The 17,127-nt window shown below is 49.9% G+C and overlaps 1 non-coding gene across 6 annotated transcripts; it reads left to right on the forward strand.

The window, feature by feature from the left end:
- The first annotated feature begins 2,541 nt into the window (after window positions 1-2,541).
- LOC100937121 (uncharacterized) lies at window positions 2,542-15,594 on the forward strand. Of its 6 annotated transcripts, XR_008516349.2 has the most exons (7): window positions 2,542-3,807; window positions 3,922-3,989; window positions 4,270-4,397; window positions 4,725-4,861; window positions 4,988-5,089; window positions 5,186-5,254; window positions 5,808-6,755. It is a non-coding gene; the product is annotated as an uncharacterized LOC100937121 (transcript). The 6 variants fall into 6 exon arrangements; XR_010138545.1 differs by lacking the exons at window positions 2,542-3,807; window positions 5,808-6,755 and adding exons at window positions 11,564-11,710; window positions 15,245-15,594 and having other exon boundaries at window positions 3,853-4,397; XR_010138544.1 differs by lacking the exons at window positions 2,542-3,807; window positions 5,808-6,755 and adding an exon at window positions 11,564-13,647 and having other exon boundaries at window positions 3,853-4,397.
- The last annotated feature ends 1,533 nt before the right edge of the window (window positions 15,595-17,127 follow it).

Raw genomic sequence — 17,127 nt, forward strand, 5'->3', positions numbered from 1 at the left:
AGAATTAGCTGGGTGTGGTGGCGGGCACCTCTAATCCCAGCTACTCGGGAGGCTGAGGCAGGAGAATCGCTTGAATCTGGGAGGCAGAGGTTGCAGTGAGTCGAGATCATGCCACTGCACTCCAGCATGGGCAACAGAGTGAGATTTCATCTCTAAAATAAAATAAAATAATAAAATAAAAAATAAAAATAAAAAGTAGCAAACAGGCATGTGGGCGGAGAATGTACACACTTATATATGCATGTACTTCTGGAAGGGCACAGGAAATGGAATGAACAATTGATAAGAGATTAAACCCTGGGGTTGGCAGACTGGGGTCCCCAACTCCCACACCCTTTCCCTGTGGTCCTTGGGCAAGCCCCTTCCCCTCTCTAGCCATCTATAAAACATGCATATCAGCCAGGCATGATAGCTCATGCCTGGAATTTCAGCAATTTGGGAGGCCAAGGTGGGAGGATCGCTTGAGCCCAGGAGTTCAAGACCAACCTGGGCAACATAGGGCGACCCTGTTTCTACAAATAATTTTTAAAATTAGCTGGGCATAGCGGTGCACACCTGCAGGAGGCTGAAGTAGGAGGATTGCCTGGGCCAGGGGGCAGAGACTGCAGTGAGCCATGATTGTACTACTGCACTCCAGCCTGGGTCACAGACTAAGACCCTGTCTCAAAAAAAAAAAAAGGTCTTTCTTCCTTTTTTTTTGAGAAGGAGTCTTGCTCTGTTGCCCAGGCTGGAGTGCAGTGGCGCGATCTTGGCTCATGGCAACCTCCTTCTCCCGGGTTCAAGTGATTCTCCTGCCCCAGCCTCCCAAGTAGCTGGGATGACAGGCACCCGCCACTATGCCCAGCTAATTTTTTGTATTTTTAGTAGAGACGGGCTTTCACCATGTTGACCAGGCTGGTCTTGACCTCCTGACCTCGTGATTTGCCCGTGTTGGCCTCCCAAAGTGCTGGGATTACAGGCATGAGCCACTGCACCTAGCCAAAAGCCTGCCTTCATCTCTCTCTCTCTCTCTCTCTATTTTGAGATGGAGTTTTGCTCTTGTTGCCCAGGCTGGAGTGCAATGGCACAATCTCGGCTCATTACAACCTCAAACTCCCGGGTTCAAGCGATTCTCCTCCCTCAGCCTCCTGAGTAGCTGGGATTACAGGCATGCACCACCATGCCCAGCTAATTTTTGTATTTTTAGTAGAGATGGGGTTTCAACATATTGCCCAGTCTGGTCTCGAACTCCTGACCTCAGGTGATCCACTTGCCTCGGCCTCCCAAAGTGCTGGGATTACAGGCACTCAGCCAAAAAGAAATTTGTTTATTTATTTATTTATTTATTTATTCCTTTTTCTTTCTTTTTTTCTTTCTCTTTCTCTCTCTCCTTTCTTTCTTTCTTTCTTTCTTCTTCTTCTTCTTCTTTTTTTTTTTTTTTTTACAGAGTTTTGCTCTTGTTGCCTAGGCTGGAGTGCAGTGGCACAATCTTGGCTCACTGCAACCCCCGCCTCCTGGGTTCAAGCGATTATCTTGCCTCAGCCTCCCAAGTAGCTGGGATTAGAGGCATGTGCCACCATGCTGGCTAATTTTGTATTTTTAGTAGAGTCAGGGTTTCTCCATGTTGGTCACGCTGGTCTCAAACTCCTAACCTCAGGTGATCCACCCATCTCTGCTCTCCAAAGTGGTGGGATTACAGGCATGAGCCACCGTGTCCGGCCCTTTTTAAATTTTTTTATTTATTTTATTTTATTTTTATACAAGGTCTCACTCTGTCACCCAGGCTGGAGTGCAGTGGCACGATCTCGGCTTACTGCAACCTCTGCCTCCCGGGCTCAAGCGATTCTCCTGCCTCAGCCTCTGTAGTAGGTGGGACTACAGGCGCCTGCCACCGCACTCGGCTAATTTTTGTATTTTTAGTAGAGATGAGGTTTCACCATATTGGCCAAACTGGTCTCGAACTCCTGACCTCAGGTCATCCACCCGCCTCGGCCTCCCAAAGTGCTGGAATTACAGGGGTGAGCCAATGCGCCTGGCCGAGATCAATCTCATGGGGCTGCCCTGAGGCCTTCAGAGCACTCAGCAGGTAGAATGTTTGGTGCTGACCCTGGCACAGAGTAAAAGCTTAGGGAAGGGGAGAGAGAAAGGGTGGCAGGTCTTCCTGTGCAACCTGAGGAACTTCACTTTGGTCCTGGCCTGAATGATCAGGTCCTGTACAGCTGTCCCTGATTTATATCCTAACTGTCCCTTCTATGCTTGCTCACCCCCCAGGGCCTGTTCTTTCCCCCACCCCCACCAGGGCCCTTACACTGACTGTTCCTTCAACCCAATGCCCGTACCAACATGCGAGCAGAGTTTTCATGTCTTTACCCTCCCTAAAGGCAAGGTTGGTTGCTGAATTCATGTATGTATCTCCAGTGCCTACTACAACAAGTTTGTTGAGCAAATAAATGGGTGGAATAGATCAGGAAAGAATAACAGCTGCATTATTAGAAAACTTACCATAAACAGACGTGATTGCTAGTGCCATGCCAAGCCATATTGGGACCTCAGGCAAAAGGAAAGGTTTATTTACATTTTTGATATTTTGTTCATTGTGGATTTTGGCATACATTTTGATTTCTTAAAACATTGCATCGATTTTTTTTTTGAGACAGGGTCTTGCTCTGTCACCTAGGCTGGAGTGCAGTGGTGCAATCATAACTCACTGCAGCCTCGACCTCCTGGCCTCAAGTGATCCTCTCACCTCAGCCTCCCAAGTAGCTGAGACCACAGGTGCCATTCTCTCTCTCTCTCTCTCTGTCTCTCTTTCTCTCTTTCTCTCTCCCTCTCTCCCTCTTTCTCTCTCAGAAACGGGGTCTCACTATGTTGCCGAGGCTCATCTTGAAATCCTGGCCTCAAGTGATCCTCCCACCTTGGCCTCCCAAAGTGCTCAGATTACAGGCATGAGCCACTGCACCTGGCTTGAAATATTATTTACCCTGATTATTGAGTTTTTTGGTGCCCCTTTAAATTTTGCACCTGAGGCAGGTGCCTCACCCAAATCACATTAGCCCCTGCCCTGATTATTTCCAACATTCAATCCACACCATATCATTAATTCCTCAGCAAATACTCTACTATTATCACTACTTCACAGTTGCAAAAACTGAGGCACAACTGTGCCCAATGTCCCAAAGGAAGGAGAAGAAAAATCTGAACTTGAACCCCAGTTTCTTCGTTTTTTGATTCAGAGCCTGCCCAGTATAGCACTACAATAAGCTGAATTTTATAAATTGGGTTTTGAGTTAAGGAATCAAAAGCTTCAGGCTTAAGTCCCACCTCTGCCCCAGAGTCTTCTGAGTTGTCCATTTTCACAGACGTCAGTTGCCCTAGGTGGAACTGGACTTTAATATTCTCCACATCCCTTATTTTTTCCCAAAACAGTTTACCAGCTTTTTCTTTCCTGAACCAGGAGCAATAGCAAAAATTGGGAATGGGAAGAAACAGGTACCAGCCAGGACACCTGAACCAACTTGGAGCTCAGGAACCCAGGAGGGGACTGGAAAGAGTGGGGAGACTCCGTGGTCCACAATGAATGCTCCTTCCCCATCCAAAAAAATCCCCTAGCCCAGTTTTTGGGCAGGTGCCAGACTTTTATTCTGAAGCGTGGGCCACAACCTATGAGGTAATCTTTAGAGCTTCATTCTGAGGCGGAATCCCATTGGCCAGTTGGGGAAGCTCCTCCCAGGATTCCTGGCGCTCCGCCTTCCCCGAAGCCTATAAAAGCGCAGGTCCCCGCCTCGGCAGCCGCGGGACACCTGCATCTGCCAACAAGACTGGAAGCAGGTGAGGCACACAGAGGGGGAGGCCCGCAGCTGCGTGGGAGGAGGGGTGGTCTGAGGGACGTGGGATGCCGGGAATGAGGCTGGTTTGCAGGTTGGCGCATGGACATTTTCCCAGAGAGGGACAGAGACGGCGAAGTTTGACGGTCTGGAAAGCAGAGACCAGCAGGGCTGACTGCTTGGGAGGTAAGTTCTGGGGACATGGTACAGGGTGAGGAGCAGGTATCAGTGCTAGTTGCGACCCCTCTGTGTCTCCCCCCCGCCACCCCATTGCCATTCTGAAACTCCCCAGGAAGAAGCTAGGAGGGGAAATAAATTGAGTGGGGGTGGGGTTTCCCAAGAATCGGAGGAACCGAGAACGAAGAGGGGTGGAGGAACCGGGAAACAGAGAGAGGAAAATCAAGTTTCCTTCAGCACGAGGGACAGCTCTCCACTGACCGAAGGAGGAGAATGCTATTTATTTCAGCACCAAGTATCCGGACAGCGCCTCTCGGGAGGTCCGAGAAGAGAACCGCGGTCTGTTTCAGCACCGGGGCTCAGGACAGTTCCCAGAGGGCTCCGTTTCGGCTCCAGAACCCTGGACAGCTCCCCCAGGTAACGGGAGAGCCCTTTGACCCTGATTTTGCAGGGGAAGGACGACAGAGGGTGGTCTGAGGTGCCTGGCATTTCTGGAGACCTGCCCCTCATGTAATGGATTTTTAAACAAAGTATTTTCCAGATAAGCACACACAGAAGTCTGCAATTTTCTTTTTTTTTCGAGACGGAGTCTTGCTCTGTCGCCCAGGCTGGAGTGCAGTGGCGCGATCTCGGCTCACTGCAACCTCTGCCTCCTGGATTCAAGGGATTCTCCTGCCTCAGCCTCCCGAGTATCTGGGATTACAGGCACATGCCACCACTCCCGGCTAATTTTTGTATTCTTAGTAGAGACGGGGTTTCACCATGTTGGCCAGGCTGGTCTCAAACTCTTGACCTCTTCATCCGCCTGCCTCAGCCTCCCAAAGCGCTAGGATTACAGGCGTGAGTCACTGCGCCTGGCCCAAGTCTGGAATTTTCAACAGGTAAGATGCCTCACTGGGGTAACAGGTGCCTGCTAAGATGACATTATGGTGTCCCTTCCAGACTTCGGTGAGAAACCTTGTGCCAAGCATTTTACACACATCATATCATGCCATCTTCAACCCTAGGACATGGGTGTCACTGTGCCCACGTGACATTTGGGGAACCCAAGGCCCTGAGAAAGGCAGAAAAATAACCCACGCAGGGGCTCTCAGCCCACAAATGAAGCTGTAAGTCAACCCCACCAGTCCAACTCCAAATCCCATGTCTCTGACATGCCTGGGTGGGAGGTGGGCCCTTGGAGATCAGACCCTGTCTCTCTCCAGGAGAACCGGGAATGGAAAACAGGGAGGCAGTACAGAGGCAGAAAACTCAGGTGTCACAGCTTGGCTCAGGTGAGAAGGAGGAGCTGGGCCGGGGTCTCAGACATGGGGCAGAGGGTGGTGAAGAAGATTAGAGTGGCTGTGGTCTAGTGCTGTGTGGAAGACTAGTGATTTTGTTGTTCTGATGTACTATGACAACAAGTCACAGCCGGCCTCATAGCGCAGACTCCCTTCGACCTTCACCTTCAATGGGCTGGCCAATGGGGGAGAACCAGGGAGGTCGGGGAGGAATCGCTTCCACTCGGAGTAGGGGCTGGCTCACTCCAGGGGATACAGGCACAGGCAAAGGAGGGAAGCAAACAAGGACATACATCCTGTGCTCATACAGCCATGCACCATGTATGGGGTTGGTCACATCACTCGTACGCCCCCACAAGCCTGGAGATAGAACATACCTGACTCTAAACCCAAGACCTCTAACCACCTCATGGCGCTTTCCTGGGATACCCAATGAGGGAATGACATTTAAAGCCCTCCCTAGACCAGAGTTCTCAGGGTACTTTTCTATTAAAAAAAAAATTTTTTTTTTTTGGCTGGGCGTGGTGGCTCACACCTGTCATCCCAGCACTTTGGGAGGCCAAGGCAGGTGGACCACTTGAGGCCAGGAGTTCAAGACCAGCCTGGACAACATGGTGAAACTCCATTTCTCCTAAAAATACAAAAATTGGCTGGACGTTGTGGCGCACGCCTGTAGTCCCAACTACTCGGGAGGCTGAGGCATGGGAATCCCTTGAACCCAGGAGGCAGAGGCTGCATGACCCAAGATTGCACCACTGCACTCCAGCCTGGGCAACAGAGAGAGATTCTGTCTCAAAAAACAACTTTTTTTTTTTTTGTAAAGACATGGTCTCCTGCCTCAGCCTCTCAAAGTGCCAAGATTACAGGTGTGAGCCACCGAACCCAGCCTAAGGATACTTTTCAATAAAAGTTCCAGAAGTGGGCTGGGTGTGGGAGCTCACACCTATAATCCTAACATTTTGGGAGGATGAGATGGGAGGATTGCTTGAGCACAGGAGTTTGAAACCAGACTGGGCAATATAGTGAGACCCCGTGAGGTGACACATCCCTGTAGTCCCAACTACTTAGGAGGTGGGAGGAACACTTGAGCCTGGGAGGTCAAGGCTGCAGTGAGCCATGACTGCACCACCGCACTCCAGACTGGGCAACAGAACAACACCCTGTCTCAAAAAAAAAAAAGTTTCAGAAAATATTCTTTTCCTGTCTGCTACCCATCAGTGTCATGGGTCAATCATAGGCAAGCATGAACTTGTGCCTGGTGGTGACTTATGACATCATAAAGGCTCACCTCCTTGGCCAGGTGTGATGGCTCACACTTGTAATCCCAGCACTTTGGGAGGTGAAAGTGGGAGGATAGCTTGAGCTCAGGAGTTCAAGACCAGCCTGGGCAACATAGCAAGACCTTATCTCAATAAAAAATAATAAATAAATAAATAAGACTCACTCCCAATTCTCTGCAAGACCCTAATCAAGTGACAAACTCCACATGGTACCTGTTCTCCAGCCTCAGGGCTTTTGCCTTTGCTGTTCCTGCAGCTTGGAATGCACTCCCTCCACCTCCACCCAGAGCTCCCCACAACTGACCCTGCTTTCTTCTGCAAGCTCCATTTCATCAAGGGAAACGATCCTTATTGCCTCACCATTTCCCACATGAAGTCTGTATTGACATTCTCATAGACCTGGGATATTGTGTCTGCAGCACATAGTCCAATTATTTTCATGTTATCTACTGACAGCTCTATTTGTCTCCCTGTTACACTGTGAGCTCCGTGAGGGCAGAAACAATGTTTGTATTTTCACTGCTGTGTCCCCAGTGCCTGGTCCGGGGCCCGGCACACAGCAGGCATATAATAAGCATGTGTTGAATCAATAAAGGCATCAAAGAATAAACCAATACATCAATCAATAAATGAATGAATGGCCTCAGCACACACAGGAAGATCCTTCTTCTAGGTCTCCCCCAGAGAGACACCGGAGGGCAATGGTTGCTGGAGGTGTTTATTGGGGAAGCATAATTCAATTTGTGGACACTTAAGGGCTGGCCAGCCAACTCGTAGCCCCAAGAGAGAGAGCCAGGCTCATTTAATTAGCAATTACAAGGCATTGATTCCTCATTAGCTCTGGCAACCCTCGTCTCCGTCCTCAGCCCCAGACAAATGAAATCTTTCTCTCTCTCCCAGGAGTACTGCCTCAGTGGGTCCATTAACAAGCAGAGAAAATGAGATTAGAAGACACCTAAATGCCAGAGGCACTTTATGAATGGGCTGAGCAGAGGGAGGTTCAATGTCTGGGTTAGGTCTAATTGTGGGAGGTTTCCTGGTCTATTTAGAATTGCCCCCTGGGAATGCAAGGTCTTTCAGAAAGCAAAAGGCACACAGATATTGCCTTTTGGGGTCCTCAATGGAGGAGGACATTCTGCTATGGGTGTCTCCCAGTCACCCCAAATTAATCATTTCAAAGTGAACACTCAATCTGCCCAGCCCCTATCTTCCTCCCCCCACCTGCCCATGAATATGACAGTCCCTCTACATGCCCAAGACCCTCCCCTCGTCATCCACTCCCCATGGTCCCCAAGATGAGTCACTGTGCTCAAATCCATCCTCTCTCCTCCAACCCTCTGCCTCCATGACCTCCACCTCCCTGCACATCCGGATCTCCTCACTGTCTCCCCTCCGAGCATACACACATGTGCAGCCTGTTCATTCTCTACATGCAGCGAGGGGACTTTCCAGAACACACATCTGACCAAGTTCCACTCCTGCCTGTCACCCTTCCAAGAGCCCCACTGACTGCAGAATAACGTTCAAATATCCGGTCTGGCGTGGTGGCTCACGCCTGCAGTCCCAGCACTTTGGGAGGCCAAGGCGGGTGGATCACTTGCACAGGACCACAGGCGTGTGCCACCACACCCAGCTAATTTTTATATTTTTAGTAGAGACGGAGTTTCACCATGTTGGCCAGGCTGACCTCAAGTGATCCACCTGCCTCAACCTCCCAAAGTGCTGGGATTACAGGCATGAGTCACTGCACCGGTCTGATTTTTTTCAGAGTCTCACTCTGTTGCCCAGGCTGGAGTGCAGTGGCATGATCTCGGTTCACTGCAACCTCTTCCTCCTGTTTTCAAGCAATTCTGTCGGCTCAGCCTCCTGAGCAGCTGGGATTACAGGCACGTGCCACCACACTTAGCTAATTTTTGTATTTTTAGTAGAGATGGGGGTCTCACCATGCTGGCACAGTTGGTCTTGAACTCCTGACCTCAAGTGATCTACCCACCTCGGCTTCCCAAAGTGCTGGGATTACAGGCGTGAGCCACTGTGCCTGGCCCTTATTGACTCTTTTTTTCTTTTCCTTTTTTTTTTTTTTTTTTTGAGACAGAGTTTTGCTCTTGATGCCCAGGCTAGAGTGCAATGGCGCGATCTCAGCTCACCATAACCTCCGCCTCCCGGTTTCAAGTGATTCTCCCGCCTCAGCCTCCCAAGTAGCTGGGATTACAGGTATGTGCCACCACGCCCAGCTAATTTTGTATTTTTAGTAGAGACGGGGTTTCTCTATGTTGGTCAGGCTGGTCGCGAACTCCTGACCTCAGATCCGCCTGCCTCAGCCTCCCAAAGTGCTGGGATTACAGACGTGAGCCACCGCGCCTGGCCAGCTCTCATTGATTCTTATTAAAGCCACACTAACCTTTTATTTCCTCCCAAAGACCCCTGGGAACCCTCAGTTTTTCCTGGCAGTTTCATCTTTGTACCCCCCGCCTCCCCACACACATGCCTAGCTCAGTGCTGGCATCCAATATTCACTTTGGGCATAAATGCTTGTGCCTGAGCCTATCATCTTCATCAGACACAAAATCCTGGAGGCCACACAACCCTGCAAAGATGAGCCATTACCCACAGAGGTCCAACCACCTTACCACCCTCTCCCAGCCACCCCCAAGGACCCAGCTTGCAGCTGCCTGCTCAATGGCTTTAGAAACTAAAAAAGGTGAATGAGTTTCCATCACTGCCCTCCTGGGCTTTGCTGTTATGGCTGGTTAACTTGACAGAAGAACACATTATACTTCATTTCGTGCTGTTGTCTTGTTGGAAAAAAAGTGACAGCTGGGTGCAGTGGTGCACACTGTAGTCACAGCTACTCAGGAGAATTGCTTGAGCACAGGAGTTGGGGGCTACACTGAGCTATGATCGCCTCACTACACTCCAGCCTGAACAACAGAGCAAGACCCTCTTAAAAAATATGTGAGAGAGGGCGGGCATGATGGCTCATGCCTGTAATCCCAGCACTTTGGGAGGCCAAGGCAGGTGGATTGCTTGAGCTCAGGAGTTCAGGACCAACCTGGCCAACATGGTGAAACCCTGTCTCTACCAAAACTACAAAAAAAAAAAAAAAAAATGTCGAACATGGTGTCACGAGCCTGTAGTCCCAGCTTCTCAGGAGGCTGAGTGAGAGGATCGCCTGAGCTTGGGAGGCGGAGGTTTAAGTGAGCAGAGATCGCACCACTGCACTCCAGCCTGGGTGACAGAGTGAGACCCCATCTCAAAACAAAACAAAACAAAACAAAAAAAATGGGCATGATGGCTCATACCTGTAATCCCAGCACACTTTGGGAGGCCGAGGCAGGCGGATCACTAGGTCAGGAGATCGAGACCATCCTGGCTAACACGGTGAAACCCCGTCTCTACTAAAAATACAAAAAAAATTAGCTGGCCGTGGTGGCATGAGCCTGTAGTCCCAGCTACTCGGGAGGCTGAAGCAGGAGAATTGCTTGAACCCAGGAGGCGGAGGTTGCAGTGAGCTGAGATCGTGCCACTGCACTACAGTCTAGGTGATAGAGCAAGACTCTGTCTCAGAAAAAAAAAAAAAAAAAAAAGCGTGAGAGAGACCCCCTTCTACCCTGGCCACGAGCAATTAAATTATGATTTTAATCACCCAGAGTTAAGTGTCAGAATCCACAGGTTAGCCACGTGCAATGTCTCATGTCCTGTCATCCCAGCTACCCGGGAGGCTAAGGTGGGAGGATAGCTTGAGGTCAGGAGTTTCAGACCAGTTTGAGTCTTACTGTGTTGTGGGCAACAGAGTAAGACTCCCCTCTCTTAAAAAAGAAAGAGGAGGCTGGGCACGATGGCTCATGCCTGTAATCTCAGCACTTTGGGAGGCCAAGGCGGGTGGATCACCTGAGGTCAGGAGTTTGAGACCAGCCTGGCCAACACAGTGAAACCTGAATCTATTAAAAATACAAAAATTAGCTGAGCATGGTGGCACACACCTGTAATCCCAGCTACTTGAGAGGCTGAGGTGGGAGGATTGCTTTAACCAGGAAGGCAGAGGTTGCAGTGAGCCAAGATTGTGCCACTGCACCCCGGCCTGAGCAACAGCGAGAGTCCGTTTCAAAAAAAAAACAAAAGCAGTCACTCCTCATTCTTCTTCCCACACTCCAGCTCCTAGCAACCATTTATCTGATTTCTATCTCTCTGGATTGGCCTGTTCTGGACATGCCATAGAAATGGGATCACACACTGTGTGGCCTTTTGTGTCTGGCTTCTCCCACCTGAGCCTGACATCCTCAAGGTTCTTGTAGTCTGTGTCAGAGCCTCATTCCTTTTCATGGCTGAGTCATATTCCATTGCATGGATATACCACATTTTCCTTATCCAGACACTGTTTTGATGGCTTTAGACACATGACCTCCTGCGAGGTTGGTGGTCTTCTTGCACCCTATTTTACAGGAGAGGAAACTGAGGCCCAGAGAGGTCAAGCAAGTTGCTTGAGGTTGCACAGCTGCTGGTGGCATAGCCAGGACTTCAATCCAGGCAGTTTTATCTAGGGTCTGCAAGTTGAACCTCTACCTTCTACCCCTCTAACAGTTTAGTATTCAGAGACAATGTAGCAATTATTATCATTTTTTAAAAAATGGGGTCTCACTCTGTCGCCCAGGTTGGAGTGCAGTGGTGTAATCTCGGCCCACTGCAACTTCTGCCTCCCAGGTTCAAGCGATTATCCTGCCTCAGCCTCCCGAGTAGCTGGGATTACAAGCACCCATCACCACACTCTGCTAATTTTTGTATTTTTTAGTAGAGACGGGGTTTCACCATGTTGACCAGGCTGGTCTTGAACTCCTGACCTCAAGTGATCTGCCTGCCTCGGCCTCCCAAAGTGCTGGGATTATGGGCGTGAGCCACCGTGCCCAGCCCAATCCAGGCAGTTTGATCCAGTCTGCAAGTCGAACCCCTACCATCCACCCCTCTAACAGTTTGGTATTCAGAGACAATGTGGCAATTGTAATGTATCTCTCTGTCATTTTCCCAGGGAAGGATGCCAAGATGCAGACAGGAGCTTGTGGCGGTCACCCAGCGAATCATCCCCAGCTAGGGCTGGAACTGAAGCCTCAGGCTTGGGGAGGGGTCAGTTCAGAAACCTTGAGGGTCTTCTCTGACGCCTGCTCGGCTCCCTTGTGTATGTTTTGGAGGATTTTTTTGTAGGGAGGCAAGTGAAGGAGGAGGGCAGAACTTAAACGCTGCAACATTCAAGGGCTCAAACAGTAGTTGCCTCCCACCAGGGAGGGCAGGGGCCCGCCAGAGAGAGCCTTGATTATGTCCTGCACCTTAATGGGTCCTTCCTAAGAGAGTGGCTTTGGTTTCCATGACAACAAGCCGGCAGCATCAGAGCAAGATAGAGGAGTCTCCTCCCCCGACCCACGGCTGGTTCTGGAATCTCTACCCCTCTATCCCAGTCAGTCCAAATCGCAGGAATCCAGCTGTGGCTCAGCCCAAGACCAGAGGGGATAGCCATGCAGTGGACAGTGCCCCTTCTCTGTGGCCTGGCAGGGAGAGGACCCCTGGCCCTGCCCCACGCTGGTAAGGAAGAGATGAATGGACAGAAATAGCGTATGCCGGGCCTGGCACAGTGGCTTATGCCTGTAATCCCGCACTTTGGAAGGCCGAGGCAGGCAGATCACTTGAGGCCCAGAGTTCAAGATCAGTCTGGCCAACATGGTAAAACCCCGTCTCTACTAAAAATACAAAAACTAGCCAGGTATGATGACATGCACCTGTAATCCCAGCTACTCGGGAGGCTGAGGCAGGAGAATCTCTTTAACCCGGGAGGCAGAGGTTGCAGTGAGCTGAGATCGTGCTATTGTACTCCAGCCTGGGCAATAAGAGCAAAACTCCATCTTGAAAAAAAAAAAAAGCTACAGCCAGGAAGGGAGCAGTGGCTCATGCCTGTAACCCCAGCACTTTGGGAAGCCAAGGAGGGATGATTGCTTGAGGCCAGGAGTTCAAGATCAGCCTGGGCGACATGGCAAGACCATGCCTCACCAATAAGTAAATAAATAAAAAATTAGTTGGGTGTGGTGGCACATGCCTATTGTCCCAGCTACTTGGGAGGCTGAGGAAGGAGGACTGTTTGAGCCCAGGAGAAGGAGGCTGCAGTGAGCCATGATTGTGCCACTGCACTCCAGCCTGGGCAACAGAACAAGCCCCTGTCTCAAAATAACAGCAACAAAACAAACAAACAAAACAAAACAAGATAAAACACTCTACAGCTAACAGTACACTTAATGGTACAAGACTGAATGCTTTCCCCCTAGAATGGGACTAAGACAGAGACGTCCAGCTCTGTAGCCCAGGCTGAAGTGCAAGGGTGTGATCTCAGCTCACTGAAACCTCGACCTCCTGGGTTCAAGCAATTATTGTGCACCAGCCTCCCATGTAGCTGGGATTACAGGTGTGCACCACCACACCTGGCTAATTTTTGGGGGGTAATTTTAGTAGAGACAAGGTTTTGACATGTTGGTCAGGCTGGTCTCAAACTCCTGGCCTCAAGTGATCTGCCCACCTCAGTTTCCCAAAGTGCTGGGATTACAGATGTGAGCCACCATGCCCAGCCGACTCTCATCATTTCCTTCTTTTTTCTTTCTTTCTCTTTCTTTCTTCCTTTCTTTCTTTCTTTCTTTCCTTCCTTCCTTCCTTCTCTTTCTTTTTCTCTTCCTTCCTTCCTTCTCTTTTTCTCTTCCTTCCTTCCTTTCTTTTTTTTTTTTGACAAAATCTCACTCTGTCGCCTAGACTGGAGTACAGTGGCGCTATCTTGGCTCACTGAAACCTCCGCCTCCCGGATTCAAGTGATTCTCATGCCTCAGCCTCCCTAGCAGCTGGGATTATAGGCACCCACCACCACGCCTGGCTAATTTTTGTATTTTGGTAGAGATGGGGTTTTACCATGTTGGCCAAGCTAGTCTCAAACTCCTGACCTCAGGTGATCCACCTGCCTAGGCCTCCCAAAGTGCTGGAATTACAGGCGTGAGCCACCACATCCAGCTGCCACTTCTATTCAATATTGTATTGGAGGTTCTAGCCAGTGCATAAGAAAAAAACAAAAAGTAAAGGCATCCACATCGCAAAGAAGTAAAACTGTGTTTATTCATGGGTGCCATGGTTGTCTATGTAGAAAATATTACAGAATCTACAAAAGGTTGCAGGCTCCAAGAACAATATAAAACATATATACTAGTAACAATCTTTCAGAAATTGAAATTAGGCTAGGCATGGTGGCTCATGCCTGTAATCTCAGCACTTTGGGAGGCCAAGGCAGGCAGATCACGAGGTCAGGAGATTGAGCCCATCCTGGCTAACACGGTGAAACCCTGTCTCTACTAAAAATACAAAAAATTAGCCAAGTGTGGTGGCAGGCGCCTGTAGTCCCAGTTACTTGGGAGGCTGAGAGAGGAGAATGGCTTGAACCCGGGAAGCGGAGGTTGCAGTGAGCCGAGATGGTGCCACTGCACTCCAGCCTGGGCTGGATCTCGGCTCACTGCAAGCCGATCTTGGCTCACTGCAAGCTCTGCCTCCCGGGTTCACGCCATTCTCCTGCCTCAGCCTCCCGAGTAGCTGGGACTACAGGTGCCCGCCACCACGCCCGGCTAATTTTTTGTATTTTCAGTAGAGATGGGGTTTCACTGTGTTAGCCAGGATGGGCTCAATCTCCTGACCTCGTGATCACCCGCCTCGGCCTCCCAAAGTGCTGGGATTACAGGCATGAGCCACCGTGCCCAGCCAAAAGACAGGGTCTTGCTATGTTGCCCAGGCTGGTCTGTAACTCCTGGGCTCAAGTGATCCTCCCACCTTTGTCCACCAAAAGTGCTGGGATTTCAGGTGTGAGCTACTGTGCCCAGCCAGGGACCTCATCTTTGATGGAGAATTTCCCTAAAATGCTCCTTTTTTTAAATAGGGTCTCACTCTGTAGCTTGGGCTGGAGTGCAGTGGCATGATCATGGCTCACTGCAGCCTTGACTTCCTGGGCTCAAGAGATCCTGTTGCCTCAGCCTCCCAAGTAGCTAACTATAGGCACGTACCACCATGCCGAGCTAATTTTGTTATTTTTTGTAGAAATGGAGTATCACTATGTTGCCCAGGCTGGTCTCAAACTCCTAGGCTCAAGTGATCCTCCTGCCTTGGCCTCCCAAAGTGTTGGGATTACAGGCATGAGCCACCACGCCCAGCCAAAATGCTGTCTTATGAGCAAGGGATGTCAATACAATATCGAATGTACCATACCTGCCAGGTTGTCCATCCTCTGCATTTTTGGTGCTGTCTCTTCCTCCCACCTGTGTGATATTCTTAAAACACCCACAGTCGGGCGCGGTGGCTGCCGGGCGCAGTGGCTCACACCTGTAATCCCAGCACTTTGGGAGGCTGAGGTGGGCCGATCACGAGGTCAGGAGATCGAGACCATTCTGGCTAACACGGTGAAACCCAGTCTCTACTAAAAATACAAAAAATTAGCCAGGCGTGGTGGCGGGTGCCTGTAGTCCCAGCTACTCACAAGGCTGAGGCGGGAGAATGGCGTGAACCCGGGAGGCAGAGCTTGCAGTGAGCCGAGATCACGCCACTGCCCTCCAGCCTGGGCAAGAGAGCAAGACTTCATCTCAAAACAACAACAACAACAACAACAAAACCATCCACAAACATCTAACTCTGTTTTCTTGTGAAGATCCGATTCTCTCCCCTTGAAAGTGGGCTAGACTTGGCAAATACGATGTGGCGGAGGTGACACTATGACTTCTGAGGCTGCATGATAAGAGGTGATACGATACAGCTGCTGCCTGTTTCTCTCTCTGGAGGCTTGCTCCTGGGACCTAGCAGCCACCTTGTGAGGAAGCTCAAGCTACATGGAGGTGTTCCTGCCGGCAGTCCCAGTTGAGGTCCTTCAAGATGACTCCAACCCCAGCCTCCTTCTGACTTGAACCACATAAGAACTGCCCCCAGTGAGAACCGTCTAGCACAGTCCACTCTCAGAACCATGACAAGTAATAATAATAGGTTGTTGTTTATGTCACTAACCTTGAGGTCATTTGTTAAGTCAACTTAGGTATCTAGAGCAATCTGGAGCATTTGTTTCTTCCAAAGCTCTACCTAAAAAAAAATCCCTGTCCAGGCTGGGCACAGTGGCTCATGCCTGTAATCCCAGCACTTTGGGAGGCTGAGGCGGGTGGATCACATGGTCAGGAGATCGAGACCATCCTGGCTAACATGGTGAAACCCTGTCTCTACTAAAAAATACAAAAAATTACCTGGGCGTGATGGCAGGTGCCTGTAGTCCCAGCTGCTCGGGAGGCTGAGGCAGGAGAATGGCGTGAACCTGGGAGGTGGAGGTTGCAGTGAGCCAAGATTGCGCCACTGCACTCCAGCCTGGGTGACAGAGCAAAACTCCATCTCAAAAAAAAAAAAAAAAATTCCCTGTCCATACTTGAAGACCTAGCCTCATTCATGAAGTATCTCCCAGCTTCCTCCTTCCCTCCCCAGCCAGATACAATCCATTCATTCTCGAGCTCCTGCATCCCCAACCACACAGTCTAACTTGAGTTATTCTCCTCCCATCAGATTCTGGGCTCTTGAGAACAACATCTGCTTGTTTACTGCTATATAACCAGGATCCAGCATGCAGCCCAGCACATAGCAGGTGCTAAGAATATAAATAAATGTGGCTGAATGTATAAATGAATGAAGAAATGAAACAAAGATACATACTAATGCCTTCAGGCTGTGCTACATTATATAAATCTATCTAGTCCCTTCAGGGAGTGGGAGACACACTGAGACTGTTTCTTAGAAACTAAACCATGGCATATTTTCCCAATGAACAGACAGTTCCCCGGAGAGGAAACAGACATCGTAAACAAACTCTTGGGGAACTGTGTGATTTGGTTAGTAATTATAGACAGGCAAATTAAAGCTACCAGCTAGCACATGGCACAATTCCAGTTACTATTACTGCACCACAGATGACCCCAAAATGTTCAGGCTTAAAACAATCATCATGGCTGGGCAGAGTGGCTCACGCCTGTAATCCCAGCACTTTGGGAGGCCGAGGTGGGTGGATCGCTTGAGCTCAGGAGTTTGAGACCAGCCTGGGCAACATAGTGAAACACCGTCTCTACACAAAAATACAAAAATTAGCTGGGCATGGTGGCACAGGCCTGTAGTCCCAGGTACTTGGAAGGCTGAGGTGGGAGGATTGCTTGAACCCAGGAGGCAGAGGTTGCACCGAGCTGAGATCGCGCCACTGTACTCCAGCCTGGGCAACAGAGACAGACCCTGTCTTTTTTTTTTTTTTTTTTAATGATTTTCTTATATTTTATGGATTCTGTAGGTCAGGAGTTTGGGGCAGGGCTCCACTGGGAAGGCAGCCATTTGCCCAAGCCAAGGAGAGAGGCCTCAAGATAAATCAATCTTCCCCATATCTTTTTTTTAAGTCAGGGTCTTGCTCTGTCACCCAGGCTGGAGTGCAGTGGTGCGATCATAGCTCACTGCAGCCTCCATCTCCTGGGGTCAAGATCCTCCCACCTCAGCGTCTCAAGGAGCCGGGACCACAGG

The sequence above is a fragment of the Pongo abelii genome, chromosome 20 (assembly GCF_028885655.2).
Source record: "Pongo abelii isolate AG06213 chromosome 20, NHGRI_mPonAbe1-v2.0_pri, whole genome shotgun sequence".
NCBI lineage: Eukaryota > Metazoa > Chordata > Mammalia > Primates > Hominidae > Pongo > Pongo abelii.